Source organism: Spermophilus citellus, assembly GCF_964194105.1.
Source record: "Spermophilus citellus genome assembly, chromosome: 3".
Taxonomy (NCBI): Eukaryota; Metazoa; Chordata; class Mammalia; order Rodentia; family Sciuridae; genus Spermophilus; species Spermophilus citellus.
Window position 1 is genome coordinate 115,032,226 of NC_138184.1, and position 24,728 is coordinate 115,056,953.

Here is a 24,728-nt window from a genome sequence, read left to right on the forward strand (position 1 = left end):
CATCACCTCCGCAGAGCAGCTCCACCGCCAGGGCCCAGGCTGGAGGCTCCAGGGCTGGCTCCTGCTTCTAACCCCTGGGCACTCCAGGGTCCCAACAGCAGAGCCACATGCTTGGCTGTGACACAGAACCTCAATGGCACCACTGTGCTGGGAGGCAGGCAGCTCAGTGGTCAGGGCTGGCCAGCGGGGCCTGGGCTCCATCTCCAGAAAAAGCAGGGGGAGGGGGAAGGGGAGGGGGCAGGAAGGGAGAAGGAGAGGGAGAGGGAGGAGGGGGGAGGGAGGGAGGAGGGGGAGGGAGGGGGGAAGGAGGGGGGAGGGAGAAGGGAGGGAGGAGGGGGGAGGGAGGAGGGAAGAGGGGGGAGGGAGGGAGAAGGGGGAGGGGGAAGGAAAGGAGAGGGAGAGGGACGAGGGGGGAGGGAGAGAGGAGGGGGGAGGAGGGAGGGGGAGGGAGGGAGGAGGGGGAGGGAGGGGGGAAGGAGGGGGGAGGGAGAAGGGAGGGAAGAGGGGGGAGGGAGGGAGAAGGGGGAGGGGGAGGGAGGAGAGGGGAGGGAGGGGGAGGGAGGGGCCGCTCAGTCGCTGGAGGCGCACAGCAATGACAAGGGCCACCCTCTGCACAGTGCACAGCTGCTCCTCAGACTCCCTGAATCTTGAAAGCAGCCCTAGGAGGCCCTGCCCCCATCAGCCCCAGGACTGAGGCTGAGAAGCACAGAGACTGCCCCAGGCCTCTGTGCTGGGCCTGGTCTCACCCTGGGTGCCTGGACTCCTCAGGCGTCCCTCCGCCTCCTCCTACACAGCTTCTCTCCCCAGCATCCAGCCATGAGCTTCCATTTTCCATTCTCTAAGCAGCGTGCGCTGACCCCAGGCCCCAGGCCCCAGGCCCAGGCTGACTCAGACCAGCCCCACAGGCTGCAAGTGAAGGCCCAGGAACTCCAGCCCGCCCAGCCTCCCCCTGCAAGAGTTCTCATGCCACAGGGAGAGGGGGAGAGGAAGAAAAAGGAAGTGGGGGAGGGAGGGAAAACAAGCCCCCGGGTGTGGTGGTGCACACTGTAATCAAGCGCTGAGAAGGCTGAGGCAGGAGGATCGCCAGGTTGGAGGCCAGCCTCAGGAACTCAGCAAGATCCTGTCTTTTTAAACAGGGCTGGGATGTGGCTCAGCTGTAGAGCATGTGAGGAGCATGCACAAGGGCCCTGGGCTCACACACACACACACACACACACACACACACACACACACACGAGGCACCAGCATTACACGCGCAGTCAGAAATGCAAACACCGTCACTGCCCAGGCCTCTTCTTCTGGGCCCGCAGCCTCCTCCTCCCTCTTCACTGTCTGTGCCCGCGGCCCTCTGCGGCTGGAAAAGGAGCGTCATAAACAGAACCAAGTGAGCAGGTGCCAGGGGAGCTGGGGTGAGTCAGCGCTCAGCCCGACTCGGCTGTCCGTCCTCGGCACCCGTCCCTGTCCCCTGTGCCCTGTCACCCCTGGCTGGAGGACCCCGCTCCCAGGAAGGAGCCCGCCGGGCCTGATGCCAGACGGGCCTCTGCAGCAGCAGGCGGGCACCTGACGGGGACCGTCCCTGTGTGCCCAGCCAGGAGGACGCTGCCACAGTGGCCTCCCCTCCCGCCGCTGCCTGGTCTGGAAAACCCCACCCGAGCAGCACCTGGGCCCAGCAGCCCCAGGGGGCGGGGGAGGGGTCCAAGGTCATGGTCACTGCGGCCCTGGCCAGTGAGTGGCCAGTGAGTGGAGGGGACGAGAAGGAGACTCCCGAGTGTGGAAAGGGGCCTCCTCCTGGCACCTGTGGCAAGAGGGACACGGCCCCCAGCTCCTGGACGTTCCCTGCGCACGGGGTGCCTCTGGGGTCCCCCAGGAAGCCGATTTCCAGTTTTGTTTTTGAGGGGGCACCAGGGATTGGACCCAGGGGCCCTCGGCCTCAGAGCCCCGTCCCAGCCCTATTCCAAGTTTTATTCAGAGACAGCGTCTCACTGAGCTGCTCAGGGCCTGGCTGAGATGCTGAGGCTGGCCTTGAGCTCTCGATCCTCCTGCCTCAGCCTCCAGAGCTGCTGTGGTTACAGGGGTGCTCCATGGCGCCCAGCTCTTTTTATTGAGCTGTGGGTGGACCCAGGGCCTTCATTTTCTTTATTTTTTATGTGGTGCTGGGATTGAGCCCAGGGCCTCGCCCATGCTAGGCACTTGCTCCACCACTGAACCCCAATCCCAGCCCCCCAATTTTATCAACTCCGCAGCAGAAACATTCCCACGCCGTTTCACTGCAGGGAACTTAGAGGAAGGCACAGCGCTCTGGGGAGCAGCCGGGAGGTGTCCTTCAAACTAAGAGCCCGGCCCAGGCAGGACAGGGGAGGCCCCGGGTGGCCCTGGAGACCCCACCACGGCAGCCCCCGTCAGGCTGCCAGGACGGTGAGCTGGAGCCGGGCTTGGGGGGCCCCCTCCCACCTGCCGAGAAAACAGAGCCCCAGGAGGGTGAGTCACTGCTCTCTCCATGGGATCCTTGGAAAAGTGCCCACCTGTCACCGTTGGGCTGTGACACTGTGGCCAGCTGGCTCTTCCTCTAGATGTTCTGTGCGCAGCAGGGGAAGGCAGTGTGGCCCCCCGGGCCTCAGTTTCCCCATCTGTCCAATGGGAAGGAAAAGAGTCCCCGGTCCTCGGCAGGGTGGGGCCCAGGCGCCCAGTCCTCAGCACACAGTTAACACTCGGTGACGGGCTCCGCCTGGGGAGGGAGGCCCGGCCGGCCCTGCACCCCTGGCGACCGGGGACCCTCAGGTGGGGCTGGCCTCGCCTGGTCAGGGCCACCCCTCCGCTGCCTCTGCCCCAGCAAGGGCCACCGGGCCACCTGGGGAGCTGCGGGCCGGGCTCCAGACACCAGCAGCCCCCACCATGGCCCCGATGAGGTCATCTGGGTTTGGTGACTCTGCAGCTGCCAGGACAGTCGCTCAAATGTTCACCCTCCGCCCCTTCCCCAGGCGGAAGGCCACCTGCCATCACGCAGGCGCCGCTCCCAGGAGCCCCGGAGAGGAGACGGACGCGGCGTTCAGGGTATCCATCATCCCCATGAAACGTCCCCCAGATCACAGGAGCAGGGGAGGGGCGGGGAGGGGCAGGGTGCGGGACACGGGGACGCTCCACAGGAGCCCTGGACCCCTCCTGCCCTGGTGTGACCCTTCGCGCTTCCCCAGGGGGGTCCCCGGTGGAGGGGGGTCTGGACGTGTCCACACGGACGTGCGCACACACGGCCACGCAGGTGTGTCCCCATCCTGTCCATGCCCAGCTGCTGGCTGCTGAAATCTCTGTCCCCTCCCAGGGCCTGACCACCACCCTCCCCACCGGATCTAAACCCCAGCAAACCAGACCGCACACCCACAGCGCACCCCACCACCCACAGCGCACCCCACCACCCACACCGCACCCCACCACCCACACCGCACCCCACCACCCACACCCGCACCCCACCACCCACAGCGCACCCCACCACCCACACCCGCACCCCACCACCCACAGCGCACCCCACCACCCACAGCGCACCCCACCACCCACACCGCACCCCACCACCCACACCGCACCCCACCACCCACACCGCACCCCACCACCCACACCCGCACCCCACCACCCACACCCGCACCCCACCACCCACACCGCACCCCACCACCCACACCGCACCCCACCACCCACACCGCACCCCACCACCCACAGCCGCACCCCACCACCCACAGCGCACCCCACCACCCACAGCGCACCCCACCACCCACAGCGCACCCCACCACCCACAGCCGCACCCCACCACCCACAGCCGCACCCCACCACCCACACCGCACCCCACCACCCACACCGCACCCCACCACCCACACCGCACCCCACCACCCACACCGCACCCCACCACCCACAGCCGCACCCCACCACCCACAGCCGCACCCCACCACCCACAGCCGCACCCCACCACCCACAGCCGCACCCCACCACCCACACCGCACCCCACCACCCACACCGCACCCCACCACCCACAGCGCACCCCACCACCCACAGCCGCACCCCACCACCCACAGCCGCACCCCACCACCCACAGCCGCACCCCACCACCCACAGCGCACCCCACCACCCACAGCCGCACCCCACCACCCACAGCCGCACCCCACCACCCACAGCCGCACCCCACCACCCACAGCCGCACCCCACCACCCACAGCGCACCCCACCACCCACAGCGCACCCCACCACCCACAGCGCACCCCACCACCCACAGCCGCACCCCACCACCCACAGCCGCACCCCACCACCCACAGCCGCACCCCACCACCCACAGCGCACCCCACCACCCACAGCGCACCCCACCACCCACAGCGCACCCCACCACCCACAGCCGCACCCCACCACCCACAGCCGCACCCCACCACCCACGCCGCACCCCACCACCCACAGCCGCACCCCACCACCCACAGCCGCACCCCACCACCCACAGCGCACCCCACCACCCACAGCGCACCCCACCACCCACAGCGCACCCCACCACCCACACCGCACCCCACCACCCACACCGCACCCCACCACCCACACCGCACCCCACCACCCACACCGCACCCCACCACCCACAGCCGCACCCCACCACCCACAGCCGCACCCCACCACCCACGCCGCACCCCACCACCCACGCCGCACCCCACCACCCACGCCGCACCCCACCACCCACGCCGCACCCCACCACCCACAGCGCACCCCACCACCCACAGCCGCACCCCACCACCCACGCCGCACCCCACCACCCACGCCGCACCCCACCACCCACAGCCGCACCCCACCACCCACAGCCGCACCCCACCACCCACAGCCGCACCCCACCACCCACGCCGCACCCCACCACCCACGCCGCACCCCACCACCCACAGCCGCACCCCACCACCCACAGCCGCACCCCACCACCCACAGCCGCACCCCACCACCCACAGCCGCACCCCACCACCCACAGCCGCACCCCACCACCCACAGCGCACCCCACCACCCACAGCGCACCCCACCACCCACAGCGCACCCCACCACCCACAGCGCACCCCACCACCCACAGCCGCACCCCACCACCCACAGCCGCACCCCACCACCCACACCGCACCCCACCACCCACACCGCACCCCACCACCCACACCGCACCCCACCACCCACAGCCGCACCCCACCACCCACAGCCGCACCCCACCACCCACACCGCACCCCACCACCCACACCGCACCCCACCACCCACACCCGCACCCCACCACCCACACCCGCACCCCACCACCCACAGCCGCACCCCACCACCCACACCGCACCCCACCACCCACACCGCACCCCACCACCCACACCGCACCCCACCACCCACACAGAGGAAACATCCTTTGAAAATAAAAATCAGTCGGGTGCAGTGGCGCTCACCTGTCGTCTCAGCGGCTCAGGAGGCTGAGGCAGGAGGATTGCAAGTTCAAGACCAGCCTCAGCCACTTAGGAGACCCTAAGCAACTTGGTGAAGCCCTGTCTCTAAATAAAGAATTAGAAGGCTGGGATGGGGCTCAGGGGTTAAGTGTCCCCGAGTTCAATCCCTGGTACCAAATGACTAAAGAAAAGGCAAGGAGACCCTCATCCTCACTCCCACAGTCTCCGGGCCCAGCCACACTGGCCCCGTTCCTCCCTTCCTGCCTTTGCAGGAGCCGTGCCCAGGGCTTGAGGGCTCTTGGCTCAGTTAGGGTCAGCTGAGCCAGTCCTTCCCGGCCACTTACACCTGATGGCCTTAACTTGAGGTGCTCTCCTAGGTCCGAGGTCTGGGCGTTGTCGTCACCATCAGACCCCCCACCCCAGGGACAAACATGGAGTGACTTCTGGGCACCGCGCAAACTGAGTTCCAGTGAGCCTCCGGCATCGAGGACACCAGGACCTGCAAGTCTTTAACTGAGCACTTACTATGTGCCTGAGTTCCAGTGGCTCCCGCCAACCTTGGCTCTCCTGGGCTGGCGGACAGGGCTCCAGTCTCTGCCTCCACATCATGTGACCTTCTCCTGGTGTCCCTGTGTCCAAACATCTCCCTTCTTATGAGGGCACCAGCCTGTGGCTCTGGGGGCCCACTGTAATCCAACTGACCACATTTGAGCGTGATCACATCTGCAAAGACCCTGTTTCCAGGTAACGTCACACTCGTGGGTTCAAGGTGGACCTGAGTATCGAGGGGACACTGTTCGCTTCAGCTCATCCCGATTCTTTCAATATACTGGAAGGGATTCCAGAGGCACCGGCTTTTCCAAGACGCGCTGGATCAACCGCCTGCGAGAACGCTCTGCGGTTTTGTGCAGGTGCGGCCGGGTGTCAGGTCGGTGACTGAGTCGCACAGACACTCCGCCCCAGCTCCGGTCCGTCTGCATCCATCCCATAGGACTTCAATAGCCTGTCCACCAACGAACCAGAAACCCAGGAGCAGGCCCTGCCGGGGGCTCAGGGCGAACCAGCCAAGAAAAACTCGATGAGGACGCAGCTCACGGTGGGGGACGGGCCCCAAAGAGTTTACAATTACTTTATAAAATAATCAGAATCATTTTGATTCTAATTGTGTCATAAACATTTGACCATAACTGTATACAATGTGTCATCGGTTTCTGTTGTTTTGATCAATTGGATGCCCATAATAATTGCACTAACTTAAACCTGAAGAAGTTACTGTCTTTCCCAGGGCCCTGTAATCCCGGGAAAAGGAACAAGTATGAAAACTTTAAAAAAAGATCTAGTTTGGGGCTGGGGTTGTGGCTCAGTGGTAGAGTGCTTGCATGACATGTGTGAGGCCCTGGGTTTGAGTCTCAGCACCACATAAAAATAAATAAGATAAAGGTCCATCGACAACTAGTCTATATTTATATATGTCTATCTTTTTTTTTTTTTTTAAGATATAGTTTGACCTGAGAGGGATGAGGTTTGGATGATCTTTTTTTGGTACCAGGGATTGAACTCAGGGGCGCTCAACCACTGAGCCACATCCCCAGCCCTTTTATACATTTTATTTGGAGACTGACTCATTGAGTTGCTTAGCACCTCACTAAGTTGCCGAGGCTGCATTTGAACTCATGATCCTCCTGCCTCAACCTCCCAAGCTGCCGGGATGACAGGTGTGTGCCACAGCAACTGGCCAAAAGTCACTTTTTAAAATGGGATTGAAACACACCGGTCCAAACATTATCTCGCTCTTTCTTTCTTTCTTTCTTTCTTTCTTTCTTTCTTTCTTTCTTTCTTTCTTTCTCTCTTTCTTTCTTTCTTTTTAAAAATATCTTTATTTTGTTTGTTTATTTTTGTAATGGTTCTGAGGATCGAACCCAGGGCCTCGCACATGCTAGGTGAGCACTCTACCACTGAGCCACAACCCCAGCCCAGCTTTTTCTTTCTAATAATTGTTTTAACATTTTGGTTTTCTTTTTTTAAATTTTTTTTGTTTATTTATTTATTTATAGATCGCACTGAGGATCTAACTCAGGGCCTCACACATGCTAGGCAAGTGCTCTACCACTAAGCCACAACCCCAGCCCCCTAACATTGACTTTTAAAATGAGTAATTCACCAGCAACTAATGCATCCATCACACTGTGTAGCCTCCACCTCTCTCCAGCTTCAAACACTCACATCCTTCCAAAAAGGAAATCCCACTTCTCATTCCTCCCTCCCCTAGTATCCTAGCAACCATGAATCTCCTTTCTGTCACTGGGGATTTGCATACTATGAACACCTCATGTAAATAGAATTACACAATATGTGGCCTCCTATACCAGGCTTTTTTTAAGTGGCAAAATTTTTTCATAATTCATCCACATGGTAGTGTGTTTCAGCATCTCATCCCTTTTCATGGCTGCATACTATGCCAGCATATAGCTAGATTACACTTTTTTTTTGTCCCAGTTATTGAACCCAGGGGCCCTACCACCCCTGAGCCCCATCCCAGCCCTGTTTTGCATTTTATTTAGAGACAGGGTCTCACTGAGTTGCTTAGTGCCTCACTGTTGCTGAGGCTGGCTTTGAACTCTTGATCCTCCTGCCTCAGCCTCCGGAGCTGCTGGGATTACAGGTGTGTGCCACGGTGCCTGGTTACTCAGAGCTTTTAACAAGTGACAGGGACAGTCCCTGAGATGTGCAGTGTCCTAAAGCAGGCAGACATGTCCACTACCCTCAGAGGCAGAGGGGCACTGGGCAAATAACTTGGACTTGAATCAGAAACACCAGCTGTGATTGGGGACAGAGGTGCACACCTGTGGTCCAAGTGCCTCAGGAGGCAGAAACAGGAGGATCTCAAGTTTGAGGCCAGCCTCAACAACTTAGCGAGACCCTGTGTCAAAATCGAAAAATAAAAGGGCTGGGGACGTGGCTCAGTGGTTAAGCACCCCTGGGTTCAATCCCTGGAACCAAAAAACAAAACAAAACAAAACAACTTAAGAGCTGGGGATGTGGCTCAAGCGGTAGCACGCTCACCTGGCATGAGTGCGGCCCGGGTTCGATCCTCAGCACCACATACCAACAAAGATGTTGTGTCCACCGAGAACTAAAAAATAAATATTAAAAAAAATTCTCTCTCTCTCTCTCTCTCCTCTCTCTCTCTTTAAAAAAAAAAAAAAGAAAACAACTTAAAGGCAGCACCAGCTCTGCCTCCATCCTAACAGGCTGTGACCAAGGCAGAGACAGAAGCGGGTTCAGGTTCATTGGGAAGAGAAACTCTGACGCCGCATGCCCCTGCTCTCCCACACCTGGGCACCTCCCCAGGAGGACTGAAAACAAGTGGCCCAACAAAACAGGGATACCAAGGTCCCCAGTAGCATTCTTCACAACAGCGCAAACCTGGAAACCACCTCCAACAGAGGGCTGAAGGAACCACGTGGTCTATCCACACAGCAGAGTAATACGCAGCCGTGAACAAGGAGTGATGGAAGCCCTCTACATGTGACCGCGAAGATGAACCTGGAAAACGTCACACCATGCAAGACTAGCCAGACGCGAAGGGTTAGGCACGGCCAGATTCTGCTTGCATGAAACATCCAGAAGAGGCAAGTTCAGACACAGGAAACAGCTGAGTTTCGTCCAGCGTGCTGGGTGACCTGGGGCAGTCAATGTTCTGCTCTGAACATCTCTGGGCATGAGAGTTATTATCGCCTTTGACCCTGTCGACCTCATTGGGCTCAAAAGGCTCACACAGGGGACCATGGGCCACAGCATAAAGTGCCGCAACGAGGCTGTAATTGCCCAAGGAACAGCACGGTGGCAACAGGAGCACCCACGAGTAGAATCCTTGGGCTCCCCAAACAGCTAGACACCCTGACGTTGCCCAAACTTTCCCCCCATTTTCAAAGGGCCCTCGTCTGCGTTCTTCAACAAATTCTCTGGAAAAAGAAAAAAAAAGTCCAGGGCTGAGAGAGGATCCTCCAAGTCTGACCTGCCAACGTGTCTCCCCTGGGTGCCTGTCAGGAGGACCAGAGAGCCCCCGAGGGTCTGCTCCTGCGAGCTGAGAGCAGGTCTGTCTCCTGGCAATCTGTCCTGATAAGGGCGGAGCAGCAGCAGGAGCACCCCCTGCTGACACTATGTGGTGTAAGCCATGTTCCTTCTCACCTCTGGGCCTTTGCACATGCTGTTCCCTATGCCTGGAATGCTCTTCCCTGGCATTGGCTTCTTATTGTGGCACTAACAAAACACCACAAAGGCTTAAAATAACATAGTCCTCCTGTCTGTCGGCTCTAGGGATCTGAAGTCCGACATGGGCCTGGCTGGGCGGTCACCAAGGTCCTGGCAGGGCCAGGCTCCTCTCTTGAGGCTCCAGAGGGGATTCTGTCCTGTTGCTTCTTCCAGCTTCTGGAAGCTTCCATGTCCCTTGGTCCCTGCTGGCGACACTGCGTCTCTCCAGCCACCCGCCCTGCTCACCTCTCCCTCTGAATGTGGTCAGGGCGGGGCTGCTGCTCATTTTAGACTCATGGATTAAACTGGGCCACCCGGATAACTCAGGATAATGTCCCCATCCCCAGATTCCATAACTGTGTCCTCAGCGAGACTCCTTAGGGACAGGGGCATGTCTCTATCACCTGCACATCCCCAGAGCGCCTGGCCAACACAGACCGAGCTCTCAGGACACAGCCATTGAGTGGGTGAGCCTGGGTCCCCTCCCACCTCTGCTCTTCCTGGCCGTGTGGTCCCCAAGCCCAGGGTGGCTGGCCCAAAGTGGGTTTGTATGGTGGCTTTGGAAATTGTTGCAAGAACTAAATCAGATGAGGTCCCGAGGCACACAGTAGGTGTTCAGCTAAATGACAGTTCCTTTTGCTCTTCTGACTGTTTTGTGGAGACAGGTTCATGTGGCTCTTGGGGGCTGATCCCAGGCCTCCGAGTTCTCCATCCAAGAATCAGGTTATAGGGAAACAAAATAGAGTGGGATCAGCTGTCCCAAGGCAGGGTGGCTCAGCGACCAGTCTCCGGAGCAGACACAGAAACACCAAGGGCTGCCTTTGGAGGACCAGCGAGAAGCCTGCAATGAGAGTCTTGGCTGCGTCATCAGCAAGAAGAACACGAGAAAGCATTTCAAAAGCATCTGTCTGCCTAGGTGCGGTGGCCCCCGCCTGTCATCACAGTGACTCGGGAGGCTGAGGCAGGAGGATTGCCAAGTTCAAGGCCAGCCTCAGCCACAGCCACAGCGAGGCCCTAAGCAGCTCAGTGAGACCCTGTCTCTAAATAAAACACAAAGTAGGGCTGGGGATGGGGCTCCGTGACCGAGGCCCCTGGGTTCAACCCCTGGTAGCCCCTCAAAACAATTTTTTTAAAAGAGAGAGAGAGAGAGAGAGGGGGACAGAGAGAGAGAGGGAATTTTTTAATATTTATTTTTTAGTTCTCGGCGGACACAACATCTTTGTTGGTATGTGGCGCTGAGGATCGAACCCGGGCCGCACGCATGCCAGGCGAGCGCGCCACCGCTTGAGCCACATCCCCAGCCCCCTCAAAACAATTTTTATGTGCACACAGTAGGAGCTTCTATCCAGCACCGGGCAGAGGTGGAAGTCTGGATTGGAGGCAAATTTCTGACCTCGGTCAAGTCACTTCAACTTTGGGGACATGGGAATCAGAGGAGGACTCACTTGTGAGAAGGAGCTGAGAGGGGGGATAGAGAGGCCCCCTTGGCACCTGGCGGGTGTGCCCAAGGGTGAGGCCACTGTGGGCTCTGACAGTCCAAGGAAAGTCCTGCCCTCGTGGAGGGGGGCGGGAGCCGGGGCCCCTGGACGTCCCCCAAGGTCAGCGTCAACTTCCCGTCAGGCGGCGACTCCTGCCTGGTTCCTGACTTTGGACGGTATCCCCGGCACTTGCAGCTCTTGAGCCGGGCCCAGTGTGGAAGTGGTTACAGGCTTTTTCCCTCTTCTTCTCCTCTTCTCCTTTCTGACAGCTGGAGTCAAAGAAGCTGTTTTTGAATTTCAGGAAGAGAAACACACGCACGCAGCCACCCAAACAGTCAGCCTGCAGGACAGCATGTCCCCTGTGGTCCAGAGCGGGAGGCCCGGCCCCAGCCTCACAAACACTTAGTGTCACTGCGGGTTATGTAAGCGCGGTTTGGGGCCGTGAGCTTGGACCTGGCCTGGGGTTTGGAGAGAGTCTGGGTGAGGAACTGTTTGGCTCAAAATAAACCCAGGAGCTCAAGGCGAGGGGAGAAAACAGAAGTCCCCGAGGCTCGGGCACAGGGAATATTTAGGCGAATGGTTTGGAGTGTGCAGGACTCAGAAAAGGCAAGACGGATTTGGCCACTGGCTCTCGGGGTCCACCATGCAAGGGGCTGGGGCTGGGGCTGTCGCAGTTGACCCCTTCCGTGGGTCTCGTTGCTCCTGGAAAGGAAACACGGATTCTTTTTCCTTTGAGGTGTGCCAGGGAGTGGGGTGTAGTCTGTGCCCAGCTCTCAGTAGCCGGACGCAGGGACTCGGGTGTCAACCCACCCTGTAAGGTAAGTGGCTCTGACGAGGCGGCGACCCAGGGAGCCCGGGAGCCTCCCAGCCAGCTTGCTCTAAGCCCACGGCTCTCTCTGCAGCGCAGGCCTGGCCCAAAGCCAGCTGGGTGGGCAGAGGCGGGTGGAGGACACACGCCTGGCTCCTTGCCCTTGGGTCACCATGGCGGTGATCTGTGGCCACAACCACAGAAAGAAGAGCACTCTTGGCCACCGCTGGCTCCTTGCCGGGCGTCACACAGCCTGGCCTCCTGGCCTCCTGGCCTCTGTGTTAGTTTTACTTGGTTCCTCGGCCACCCACCACGGGGCGCCCAGGTTGCTCCGGGTCCCCAGAAACAGACCTGGGGCAAGGACCTGGGTCAGGAAGACTGAGTCAGGAGGGGGACTTGAGGGAGGAGCAGAGCCAGTAAAGGATTCGGGCACTGGGTCCGGCCTGCCGGGGGCCCGGGGACACTGGGTCACCTCAGTTGACCCACAGGTGGGATGAGGGAGCTGGGTGTCCCCACCAATGTCATCCTTCCCTGGCTGGAGACGCCAGGGGCTGTGGGTCTTCTGGTCAGCCGCCCACTTGTCTGGCAGGAGAGCATAGGGCCCTGCTCAGGTGACCTCAAGGGTGGCCCAGGATGTGGGTGGGGCACAGGTGACAGGAACTTGATCCACCCATCCAGTCTGCTGGGCACCTGTGTGCCTGCTGATGCCCTGCTCTAAACAGACACAGCCGGGAGGGCAGGGCCACCAAATACTAGCGTGTCAGGTGCCACAGGAAAATGTCAACACGCCATGTTTGCAAAGTCCACATGGCAAATGTCACCAGATTTTGCCTTCCCTGCAGTGGCCAGAGTGGGCATGTGCATGGCCTTGAAGCTCTGGTCTTCCCACCCCTCAGCTGGACAGGGAATTGACGCCCATCTCATAGGACTGGACCCCAAGGTTCGTGGAAACCACCAGAAACAGGGCACCCTCTGTCGCTGAGGTTCAGCTTCTATTTTTCTCTTCTTATCACCAGAGCTCACCACGTCCAGGACACATCAACTGCAAACTCCATTTCAATTTTATTTTAATTAATTTATTTACTTATTTTGGTCTCAGGGATCGAACCCAGGGGGCCTCGCCCACGAAGCCCCGTCCCCAGCCCTGTTTTGTGTTTTATTTAGAGACAGGGTCTCACTGAGCTACTTAGGGCCTCGCTGTGGCTGAGGCTGGCTTTGAACTCGAGATCCTCCTGCCTCAGCCTCCCGAGTCACTGTGATAACAGGCGGGGGCCACTGCGCCCGGCCCACATCTCAATTTGAAAGATGTGAAGAAAGGAGAACTTCTTGGGTGGATGGGTGGGGCCTCCTTCCAGTTTTGCAGATGAGGACGTTCTTCACTATTTTCTGTGGTGCTGGTCCCTTGAGGGCCCAGGACCTCGCTCGTGCTAGGCAGACGCCCTACCCCGGAGTCACATCCCGGGTTGGGGTCTAGGTCACGGATGGAACTAGCCCATTCTTCCCATGTTCCCTGCTTCCTGCCCCAGGGGCGGGGTCCTCACCAGATCACCCCAGGGTCAGGCTCAGACAGATTCTGCTGTCAATGCCACATGGCACGAGGAGACCCGGCTGTGATGAACCGAGTTCTGCCATGTCAGCGAGAAGCCGGAGTCGCCAGCACTGCGCCAGTGGGCCACACCCTCCCCCTGGCCTGGCCAAGATGACTCAGCCCCAATCATCCCCCTAACTGTCCCACCCGTGAGGACTCCAGCTGGGGCCTCCTGCCCCAAACCCGCAGGACTGGATCCTCAGGCTGCAGATGGTGAGATGCAGAGGAGTGTCCCACTGGAGGACCCACACTTGGCTCTTTGCCCTTGGGCCACCATGGCTGTGATTATTTTAATTAACTTAAAAGCTCTTGTCCATTGTCCCGGGCTTTTCCAGTGCTCCTCCCCCCTCCTCTGCCTCCTGCTCCTGGCTCTGGGCACGCCCTGTGGTCAAGGGCCTCGGTGATGGTGACATGGTGACGGCTGCTGCTGGAATGGCCTCCCTTTGGGGATACAGGTTGGCCCAGGGTGACCTGCCGGGGGAAGGGACATAGCAAATCTGAAGCCTCGAGGAGGAACCTTTGAAGTCCTGGGGACTTCATCCAGGGCCGCTGTCCCCCTGAGCCACGTCCCAGGCCCTTTTTCCTTTCCTTTGGGACAGTCCCAGAGGCTGGCCTCCAATGTGCTCCTCCCTCCTCAGCCCTGCCAGGCTGCTGGGAAGACAGGTGTGCGCCACTGCATCCAGGTAAAGATCTGGAGCCTTTTGTGCGTGACATTCTGGTTAGGGGTGTTCAAAATCTGTGCAAGTATCCCCAAATTTGAAATAGCTGAAATCAGAAGCACTTTTGGTCCCAAGCATTTCCAATAAGGACTATGCCCAGTGTTTGCCCTATGGATGCCACAGTCCTGTGACGGGAACCAGGGTTGCTTGGAGACCATGGGAAGGCAGGTCGTGGCCCCTGGACTCCTCGCTGCCCAGGCTGCATCCGTGTGGCCTGGGGGACGCCCCACCTGATCATTTCTAGTTGGAGGCCACAGGAATGACAGAGTCCCTCAGGGGCACTGGGGAGCAGCTCAGTGTCATGACTAGACAGCCCTCAACCCGCCTGTCCCGCTCCTTGCTGCCAGACAAGTGCTAGCACGTTTGCACATGGTGTCACCCTCCCGGGCCGTCCCCAGCCCGCACTGGGTGGGTCAGTTCTCCTCGTGGCTCATCTGCAACTTTGTCAATCTTAATTTTCAAGACCCATGTTTTTTTGGCAAGTGTAGTAACAGGTTTGGTTTTGGGGAGCAGCACTGGGGATGGAACTCAGGGGCGCTCTATCACTGGGGCACACCCCAGTCCTTTTCATGTGTTGAGATAGGGCCTTGCTAAGTTGCCCAGGCTGGCCTCGAACTTGAGATCCCCCTGCCCAAGCCTCCCGAGGAGCTGGGATTTACAGGCGTGGCCACTGTGCCCGGCCAGGGCACTCCTTTTGATGGCTGTGTGATATTCCTGCCACGAACAGCTCTTGTCGATTCTCCCACAGATGGACAAGCAAGTTCTTTCCAGCCCTGCTCTGAGACAGGGCCACTTTCTTCATTCATCTACAAAATGAGGGGCCACAGATGGCTTCCGAGTTTCCAAGGGCTGGCCAAGTGAAGTGCAGCCCTCTCTACCAAGTTCCCAGTCAGTCAGAGGGACAGGATTGGCACAGGCCCCAAGGAACCCGAGAAACCAAGGCTGAGTGCTGGCTCTGGTCGGGGGTGCTGGCGCAGTGGGGGTTCACCGGGTAGACAGGGGGAGGGAGGGAGGAAGGCAGCGGAGTGAAGGGCGCTCATAGATGAACCCAGGACGGGTGAACCCCGCGTCACGTCCAACCAAAGGACAGGGAGTCGTCCTCCGCGGCCTGATGTCGGGATGTGTCCTACTTCGCGGATAACTACAAAGAATCAAATTTTCTGGAAAACTTCACTACATGGTGGAGTTAGTTGGGTGTCAAATGAGCGCCTCGGCCTCCACCCGGCCTTTGGGGCCTCCGCCCTGCCCCTCGTGGCCCCTGAGCTGCAGAAGGCAGGGGCTGGAAGGCCAAGGGGCGTTGTGGGGGAGGGGGCAGCCGTGCGGAGGGACCCCAGGGGGCTCTGCGGGTCGGTGACCACACGGCAGCAGGCCAGGCGGTCCTGTCCCTGCAGGACGCCATCTCCTGCCGTTATTTATGTCGCTACAAACTCCAGGAAGTTCTGGCTGATGTCCAGCCCCATCCTGTGAGCATGAGCCCCATCCGACCCCATCCCCGCGGTCTGGTGGGCAGGGCCCACGTGGTGGCGGATCTAGATCTTACAGGAAAGAGACCAGAGCCCACGGCCGGGGAGCTCGGGACAGACCGACGGCCGTGCAGACACTGCCATATGCTTAATGTGCTCCAATTATACAGAACGCTCCAGAAATCACCGCTCTGGGGTGAGCGAGGGCAGTGGCCATCACCACATGTGGACAGCCCTGTCCAGGGTGAGGGTCTTCGCAACTGCTGAGCGGCTCCCGAGAGGGCGGCCTAGGCTCACAGGGGCCGGTGCACCGCTCACGGGTCGGTGTTTCCCAGACATCCAGCACCAAGCTGGCTCCAGGCGGGAAAGAAACGAAAACAGGCTCCCAGGACCTTCCAGTCCAGTGGGGACATGCACGCACATGGCAGCGGTGTGAATGCTAGGAATCAAGGCAGATGGAAGGGTCCAGAAAGGCCCCGAGAGGTGGGAGGGAGGGAGCTGAGGGGCGACAGATATTCCAGGCAGGGACAGCATGGGCTGGGGAGCTGCCTGGCGGGCAGGAGCAGCAGGTGGCAGGCCACTGTGGCTGGAGGGGATGGAGGAGAGGGCCAGGGAGGATGCCCAACGCCTCTGAGCTAAGCGGGAGCACCCTGTGGTCTGAGGGGAAGCGGGGGGCAAGGGACTCCTGAGCAGTCACCAGGGAGCGGGTGGTGGGAGGCAGCTGGGCTGCAGCAGGGAAGTGGGAAGTGGCACCACTCGGGCTGAGGTGGGGCGGGCAGGACGTGTGGCACTGGCCCAGCCAGGGAGCCGGGGCTGCTCGGTCGTGCCCTGGTGCTCTCCACAGGGGTCTAGAACCTCAGTGTCCCCCTGCACACATGTGCTGACTGCTACCACATCCAGGGGTTCGACCCTCTCAGGATGATCTCAGGCTTCTTCTTGGACTCCTCTTCTCTGTCCCCTCCTGTCCTCTTGGTTTCGTGGACAGATAAAGCCCACAGGAATAACCCTGCGCCTCTGCACCCACAAGGCAGGGCCGGGTCTCTCCACCTGCAGCCCACAACACTAGAGCAGCGGGGCAACTTGGGGCAACACTGGGGTGGAGTTAGGTCACGGACAGTCATCACCTGGGTGAGCCCCGCACAGGCTGGGGCGGAGAACCGCGGTGCTGGCTCCCGCAGAAACCATACACGGGTCCCCTGGCCCGGCCACTCCCAGGCTCCCAGCCCACCACCCGCCGGAGACCCCACACCTGTCTGCAGCCTCTGAACATTTGAAAGGCCCACAGGGCTTTGCTGATCAGACACAAGGAGTCCAGCTTCTTGTTCTTTGCCTGTAGAAAACCCGTGACGATGAGGGAAGCAAGAGCCCTTCCATCTTAGCGGGTTCACGGTTCCAGTCGGTTCCGTTTTAGAATTTCTTAGATCTGATTCCTTATTTGTTCCGTCTTGAAACTCTCAAGGTCTTCATTCCTTTAAAAATCCAGCCTAGCTCTAATTCCCACGCCACTAGAATACCCTTGATCTCATTTCTAACCATGTCCACCTCAGAACTCTGGAATCCAGTGAGGGAAATAGGTGTGGGTCACGCCCAGCTACGAGCATCTGCCTGTGCCCGATATTCCTCCGTCCGTCTTTCTGAGTGGCAGCTGAAGCCAGGCGCAGAGCTGGGAACTGAGGAAAAAGAACCGGGTGGGGTGGGGTGTGGGGGGGTTAACACTCCTAAGTAAACTACGGTACCGTGTGCTAAATCCATGTGACATGTTCTTTAAGTGCACTGTGCACCAGGCACACGCATGAGATGGGCTGGACCCCAAGGCCTGAGGCCTCGGGTTCTCCTTCAGGTCTGTAGGGTGCACACACAGGGCGGGTGGGTTTGCCCAGATCTAAGGGGTTCGCCTGGAGGTGGGGTTCTGAGTGCTAAACCCAGGATAAAAGATTCTGGGCAAACTGGGGTGGTTGAAACCCCTCAAGTCAGGCGTTTTTCCCTCTAGTACTGGGGAGCCAGGGCCTCACGCATGCTAGGCAAGAGCTCTGCCACCGAGCCACGACACGCCCCAGTCAGAACCCTGTGCCCACTGTGAGCTCATCTTCCCTGGGCCAGGCTCTGAGTTCTAGCAGGAGGGAGGACAAGACTGGCTGGCAGGGGCAGGTAATCCCAGGCCAGGGGAAGTCAAGATTTCCTGGGCAGCCACACCCATGGGGTCTGACGCCCCAATTCTGCTGACCTAGATGGGCTTCAGAGCCCCCCCACCCAGCACAGCAGGACTGATTAGCCCAACTGGGTGGAGCGGGCCAAGCTCATCGATATGAGGGGCCAATTTCCCAGCAGCCCCCAGCCGGGCACAGCTGAGCTACAGCTTCCGTGAGCTGCAGGGTATTTGGAATAGGGCTCAACCTTGGAGAAGTATTAATGAAAATGTCACAGGCACTAAAGTCAAAGCAGATGTGAAGCCGGCTACACAGGCAGACACAGCTGATAAGAAACAGCCCAGGAGAGAACAAAACCTCCTGAGATTAGGTCAAGGGCAGACCAAAAAGAAAAAAAAAAAAAAAGGCATCGGGGGTCCCCCATGGCAACTCGGAGAAACGCTGTCGCTCCCGTGGAACAAGCTGACATTTCTGTGCTGCTGCGTTATATATTGACATCCCAACAGGGCAGCGTGCGGAGGGCTCCACATCAGCAAATAAATATTACGTCTCCATCTTCAGCTAAGCAGAGCCGCGGTGCATTCCTATTACTTCATGTGGATTAACCATCTGGAAGTTGAATCAAGCCACAGAGTAAAGAATGGGATCCAATTTTGCATTCACCAAAATAAGCCGTACTAGTCTCAATTTATGGCAGATGGTTATGCAGTCTCAGCGGGCCAAAAAAATCTCTCCGCAAAAGAATAAAGTTTATGCCAATTACTGTAATAGGAACCAGCACCACAGCCGTGCGGGCCTGGCTGAGATGGCAGACAGCGCCGTACAGCTCGTCAACTGCAGGGGGCCTGGGCCACAAGGGGGACCCCGCTAATTCGTTAAGATAACACGAGAGGAACGGAGCAGGGTGAGCCATAAAACAGAAATATTTCCTTGCAAAGGATGGGACAGCAGAGAGGATGGGACAGCCGAGGTGGAGTGGCTGCTATGGGGACAGGGCCTGGCCATGCTGCAGGCAGGGTCAGGGAAATGGTTAACTGAAGTGGGGAGGCGACCTGGTGGCCGAGGACTGGGAGGACAGTGATTCAGCTCTGGGCTCCTCTGCTTCATTCGCCTGCTGAGCGTGGTCTACTCTGCGGTAGGCCGTGGGCAGGCCCTGAGCCCGTGATGGCCAGGGCCACCGACACGGCGGGCATCTCTCTCTGGAGCTCCCAGGTGGGCCGAGACGGTGGCACTCAACCTTGTCTTTGAGGATGTGGTCCTTGGACTGAGATCCAGGATGAACAGGGGAAAAAAGGGCTCTGGCCTCAACAGGAGTAAGGCCCTCGTGGCTGAAGCTTGGAGGTGAGAGGTGGCAGCCAGGCAAGGATGGAATGGGTGGTGGGGACAACACGTCTGTCCGTCCTGAAAGCCATGATGGAACGACAGGACCTGCCTTCCTTCTGAGGGTTCTGGGCTGCAGGAGGCTGAGCACGGCTTCTTGACCTGAGGGCCTGTTTTGTCAGGCGATGGAGGTGGTCACCCCACTGTCCAGGTGGTGTCAGGGTGTGACGATGCCCTGTGGAAACCGGTGGCTCTGACAAGACGTCCATGCCCTGCGGGGGCTGAAGGAAGGGAGCTTGGGACACATCAGGCTACAAAATGACATCAACTGTCTCCTGCAGGCCCCTGGTTGTGCCTTTAAATATGTTTGATTTCAAAGTCGCTGGCTTAAAAAACGCTGGTATTGGGGGCTCTCCCAGGTGACCCACTGTCCCAGCTCACCCAGGACTGTCCTGGCTCTAGTATCAAAAGCATGGCTTCCTGGGCCACCCCTGACCTGAGCCAACCCACAGGTCAGCCAAGGGCCAAAGCCGGAACTGCAGGGATGCCCGCTGTTGCTGCTGCGATGGCCCCGACCTCCCCTGGCCAGGAATCAAGTGCAGAGGCCAGGACCACTGAGGGTCCACTGCTCAGCAAGTGGACGTGGCGAGAGCTGGAGCTAAATAAAGCCCCCATGTCCAGGGTGGCTTCTGGGGGAGAGCATGGGTATCAGTCGTGCCTGCTGAGCTCTGGCCTCTCTGGACTGGCTGGCCAGGAGGGACGGCAGCACAGTGAGCCGCTCCTCCCTGGCTGGCCAGACACCGCCTCCCGCTCCCATCCGGCCGCCCTCTCACAGAGCCAGGGCTTGGCCAGGCAGTGCAGCCACCCTGCTCCCCCACCCCCCAGGACACTGGGCGCGGTGCAGCCCATGGACAGCCTGAGGGAGAGAGGACTGGAGCGGGGAGCGAATTCCAGAGCAAGTGGGAGAAGCCACCGCCCAAGGCCCGGCTCTGACATGTGCGGAGCGCTCGCCAGCAGGACGAAGGCGCTGACCTCAATCGCACAAGTGGAAAATCTGAGCCCGGCGGCTGGAAGGGGCTGGAAGAATCCTGACCTCCCCCACAAGCCCCCCACCGCCCGTCGGATTTCTGGCTCCCTGGAGCAGTGAGCTCACGGGCCACCAGATGCTGACCCGAAAACCTCATCCCGCGAGGAGGAGGCACCCGCAGCCACGTGGGGGAGTGAGCTGCAGGCCTCAGGGGCTGAGGGATCTGAAATAAGGATCTCCTGGGGGTGGAGGCAGAGCTGTTGGGGTGGGCCAACTACCCACAATCCCACCTGCTCCTGAGACCGCCTCGTGGTTCCCCGAGTATTCAGCGTTGGAAGCTGCCCCTTGCAGCAGGCAGGAGGAGGTCCTCTCCAGCAGGTGCTCTGGGAACCACCCCTAGGTACTTGGTGGCAACTCAGACAGGAGGAGAGGGTATGGAGAACCTGACTCCCCACGTTCCCAGCAACGACACAAATCAAACTCAAGGGGCAGGATCCCTGCCTACCAAGGCAGCCTGGATGGAGGCAGAAGGCAAGGGGCACCCAGGGCGCCACCGAGAGGGACACAAGCACTCCTGGCCCCAGGAACAGCCAGGCACAGGGGCTGCTCCTCAGTGGTGTCTGGACACAGGGTCCCAGGGGCACTCTTCACCACAGGGCTCAGCTCACACCCACCCTCGGGCAACACCACAGCCAAGGCTGCTGGTTGTGCCCTTAAATCTCCGTTTAAATTGAAGTCTCTGGCTTAAAAAATGCAGCGGGGAGGCCATGGTCCCAGGTGGCTCTTGGCGTCAACCCTGGCTCTGCCACTGTTAGCGATACGACTGCGGCACTGACCATGCTGACCTGTGCCCGTTTCTGCATCTGTGAAGCAGGTGACTGACGGCGCCGATGTCTAGGGGCTGTGGAGATTCCGGAGGCCACGGGCTGAGCTGGCTGGGCCCATTTGGTTCTTTGCAATCTGAGGAGCTGAGACACCGTGGGAAAAACCTAGAAAAGGGGCCGGCAAAGGACGGCCCTGAGCCAACCCAGCCACCGCCTATTTGAGTAGCTTCACTGGCGCACAGCCAGGCTGGCTCCCTTAGGTCATGTCCAAGGCTGCTTTGGTGTCACAGGCAGGGACGAGTGGAAGCAACCAAGGCTCCACGACCCACATTGCCCAGACTATTTATTATCTGGTCCTGTGCAGAAAAAGCGCATCGCCCCCTGACCTGAAGGAGTGGGAGCTCCACATGGCTGCTGTGGCCTCCCAGTCCCCCTCTCCTGGACGGCCAGCAGCTAGCACTCTGGATAGGAAGCACTCACAGAACCTCACAGTGGCCTCATGGGCCATGGGAAAGTGGGGACAGTGCTGGGGAAGCGCTGTCAGTATTCCGGGCTACCCGAGGCGAAGCCCCCCCATTTAGCACACACGGTAACAAACACTGCAAGCCTCGTCCCACTCCAGGAGCGCCCACCCTCTTGAGTGCAGGGCAGTTCTGCTCCGACTCATCAGCAGGTGGTGTCAGGACATATAAGGGATCAACAGGGCGGAGCCATCATGGCACTTTACCACTTCTCAGAAAGCTGGGGAGTAAGCAGAGCCAACCCAAGGTGGGGTCTTGGGGACTCGGGAATCGCCTGGCCCGACAGTGCCCTGTCAGAAGGCGGGTCACCAAGCCCGGTGAACAGCCCAGCACTGGCACCCAGAACCAGGTCTGCACCCTACGGAGGGTACTGGACATTTATGAACCTGTCGCCAAGCAGAGCATCTAGAAATGAACAGCTGCAGACGCTGGATGAGAGAAGGGGGGACAGAGGGGGAGAGAGGGAGAGAGGGGGAGAGAGGGAGGGAAGGGGGGGAGGGAGGGAGAGAGAGAGAGAGAGAGAGAGAGAGAGAGAGAGAGAGAGAGAGAGAAGGGGGGGGAGGGGAGAGCCTAACTAGCCAGAACTGTCTTTACTTCACTGAATTTCCTGTGGCAAGGCTCTGTCCGCATGTCCTGATTCTGCCCTCTGACCTGCGGTGGTCTCGCTGGGAAGCACGCTGAGAGCCATTTCCATGGACAACAGGCGCGTCGAGAGTGGCCTCCTTACACTTGAGACTTATGTGCCTGCAGCCATGAGGCTGGCGAGCACCCTGGCTCGGCCTTCCTAGGGGCAGAAAGACGTCACTGGTCTTGGATGTGCAGGTGACAGGGATGCTCTAGAAGTTGACGGTGGAGGAGGCTGATGAAGGTTACCTCATAACACCCCATCTGGGGGCCTGGCAAACCAGACCCGGCCTCACTAGTCAAATCTGGCCTGTGTCTCAAGTTTTGCTGGAACAGACACTGGCTTACGTACCAACGTCTCTGGCTGTTTCTGTGCAGCGAGGGCAGAGCTGAGGAGCTCGCACAGCCCAGATGGCCACAGCCCGACATATTTACTACTTAGCCTTTTGTAGGAAGTAGGTGGACCCCCATCAGAGGTCTTCGGATGGTGTGGACCAGGACATACGTGGCTGGCAGGATTCCACCTCCATCTGAGAGCGTTTGGGGAGACTTGGGGACCAACATGGACTTCTGGCTCGGCAGCCAGTCGGTGGCGAGGTTACTGACTGCAGCAGCGGTACATTCTGGGGGTGGAGGATGGCCTCAGGAGTCTGGCTTAGGACTTCCTTAGTCCCCGAACTGCCTTGCAGGTGCCTGGAAAGGGAGGAGGCAGCGTGGGCGTGGCTTCCCGCTTCTCTTATCAACTTAGTCCCATCAGCCACTGAGTTACCACAGCCTGCTGGCTGCTTCGACTTGGCTGCTGAGGTCGGAGACAACATCTCTTGATTGTCCACTCAGCCCACAGGACACAAAGAGGCCTGGGCACAGGTCAGCAGATAACTGTTGTGGGCAAAAAGGAGCAGGTCCAGGAACAGAGTTTCCATCAAAGGAGGTGACTCTGGGGAACAACTGTCACACCTGCCCTTGAGGAGTGCCCAAGCTAATGTGGGATAAGACACTGGAGACTTAATAAGCTGCGTGGGCTGCGGCAGCCCCGATGGCACCCCAAGACAGACGAGGTTTCCTGCGGGAAGCGGTCCTAGCTGGCCCTGGGGCTCTGAGGAGTGGGCAGGAATCATGGCTACAGAGACAGTGTGTCCATTTCAAGGGTCTTCCAAGAAGAGAGGGCAGCAGTCCTCTGAGCTCTTTGCCTGTGCTTTGAAAAAGGGGCACCTGGAACCGAAGCCAAGACAAGACGGGTGGGCCAGGGGATCTTTTTAAAAGTCCCTCCTCATGGGACTCTAAGCTGCAGCCAGGATGGAGCACCACTGTGTCACGAGCTTTTTCAAATTGGCGCCTCCAGCAAAACAGATCAGTTACTCAAGACATGGGACCCCAAAGACCCAGCTCTTGAAGAGCCCGCCTGGGATGGGGACGTTCTTCTTTTGTCCAGGGACACATTTTAACTCACAATTTAAGTTGGTAAGAGAAATGTGTGGAGGAGTCATGAAGCAGTGGTGCCCCTCCTGGGGAGGGCAAGCCACCCTGGGGGAGCAGCAGGGCCAACAGAGTTCTAAAGTCTCCTTTGAACAAAAAAGTGGCCCACGACATGGCAGTGTCAGATGGGAGGAAGGATGAGACACAGGGTCAGCGTGTCAGATGGATGGGTACGGATTCTCGTGGCCTGCCTGGCCTTGGGGCTGCTGGAGAGCTGCACTTCCCGCTTCTTCTAGTGCCGTCCGGGAAGAGGACTGGTTCTGAAGGGCACCGCCGCTGCTCAATGTCTCCAAAGCAGAAAGCATGACCCGAGCAGCACTGGCAGCGTTCCTGGGAAGCACCCCATTCCCGCAGGAGCTCCAATTTAGCAGGACAACCTGGAAATTGGCCTTGGCACTCTCCCTCCCTCCCAAGCACCCCAAGGGCTCAACTCCACAGTCACCAGTGCCACCTGGAAAAAACACATTCTGGAGCCAGAACTTCTCCTCTCTGTGGCACTTAGGACACCAAATCTGAGGGTCTAAGAACCAAGTGTGAACTCCCTCCTTGCAGATGAAGGATCACAGAACTCCCACACCAGGCCCTTGCAACCAAGCTGCTAGGACAAGACGGACAAAAATGCTGGTGGAATCTCTCGCTTCCTTGGAGGAGGTCAGTGCAGGAAGATGGGCTGCAAAACTTTAAGATTTACCAAGCTAAAGAAGGGCCGGAGAGGTCGACTTTAAAAGCCAGTTATGATGCCCACAAAGACAGGAGATCCAAGTGAGTTCAGTAGGAGGCGGTCTGGTAAATGAGTGGGACAGGAAGAGAGTGCTCACCCAGGAAAGGACCTGCCATTTGTTAGAGGCCGTGATGTCTCAACTGGCCCTGGTGGCCTTGGGGCTGGGGGTCCTGACCTCCATTTCCAGATAAGGAGTCCAAGATGTGAGGAGGAGCCAGGGGTGTGCTGACTGTGCTGTGGCCCGAGGCTCCTTGGGTCCCTGCTGCCTTGGGCCAGGCGTCTGCTTTCTTGTCTGTACCATGACTACAGTGTCTAACATCCCTCTCCACCATCTCTCGCCTCTTGCCCGAC

At 59.1% G+C, this 24,728-nt stretch overlaps 1 long non-coding RNA gene across 1 annotated transcript; it reads left to right on the forward strand.

The window, feature by feature from the left end:
• Positions 1–1,494: 1,494 nt before the first annotated feature.
• LOC308644957 lies at positions 1,495–3,263 on the forward strand. Its single transcript, XR_014021126.1, has 2 exons — positions 1,495–1,725; positions 2,274–3,263. It is a non-coding gene; the product is annotated as an uncharacterized lncRNA (long non-coding RNA).
• The last annotated feature ends 21,465 nt before the right edge of the window (positions 3,264–24,728 follow it).